Below are 758 nucleotides of genomic sequence, written 5' to 3' on the forward strand. Positions count from 1 at the left end.
ACACACAAGTGAACCCGAAAACGAGCCAAGGAACGAGATGGCAACAATTGAAGAAATGTCCATGGGAGCATACAAGAAGCGGATCCGAGAAGATATGGGTCCTGGTTTACTCCAACCCACAATTCCTGCCACTGCCACATTCGAGCTGAAGGGACACATATTGACAGCACTAAAGGACATCCCATTTTTCGGGAAGGATCATGAGGATGCTTTTAAGCATCTAGACGAAGTCAACGACATTGTGGATTACTTCAATGTCCCAAATGTCACCAGAAATACAGTCTTGCTTAGGATGCTTCCCATCACTTTCAAAGGAGCTGCTAAAGAGTGGTTAAAAGCACTCCCACCGGGTACAATCACCACTTGGGCTCAAATGCGTGAGCAATTCCTGGACCAGTTCTGCCCGCCATCCAAGATAGCCAAACTCAAGAAGGCGATAGCCAACTTTGAGCAACAACCGGGGGAGTCACTATATGAAGCATGGGAGCGGTACAAGGGCTTACTCAGAAATTGCCCTCAACATGACCTAAATGTGCAGCAAGAGATGTCAATCTTTTATGATGGGGTCAATGTGATGACAAGACAACTCCTTGATTCTCAAGGACCGTTGACAAAGAAAAATCCAAGGGAGGTCAAGGAGCTAATTGAAGAATTCGCGAAACACTCCCGCGAATACCATAACCCGAGGCAAGACGGAAGTAAAGGCGGTGGAGGGGCCTAAACTGAAGAAATTGCAGCTGTCATGGCCATGCTAAATA

General features: G+C 46.8%; 1 non-coding gene across 1 annotated transcript; it reads right to left on the minus strand.

The window, feature by feature from the left end:
- Window positions 1-421: 421 nt before the first annotated feature.
- Window positions 422-528, minus strand: LOC111906939 (small nucleolar RNA R71). The gene has a single exon (XR_002855383.2). It is a non-coding gene; the product is annotated as a small nucleolar RNA R71 (small nucleolar RNA).
- Between the last annotated feature and the right edge of the window lie 230 nt (window positions 529-758).

This window comes from Lactuca sativa, chromosome 8 (genome assembly GCF_002870075.4).
Source record: "Lactuca sativa cultivar Salinas chromosome 8, Lsat_Salinas_v11, whole genome shotgun sequence".
NCBI classification, from domain to species: domain Eukaryota; kingdom Viridiplantae; phylum Streptophyta; class Magnoliopsida; order Asterales; family Asteraceae; genus Lactuca; species Lactuca sativa.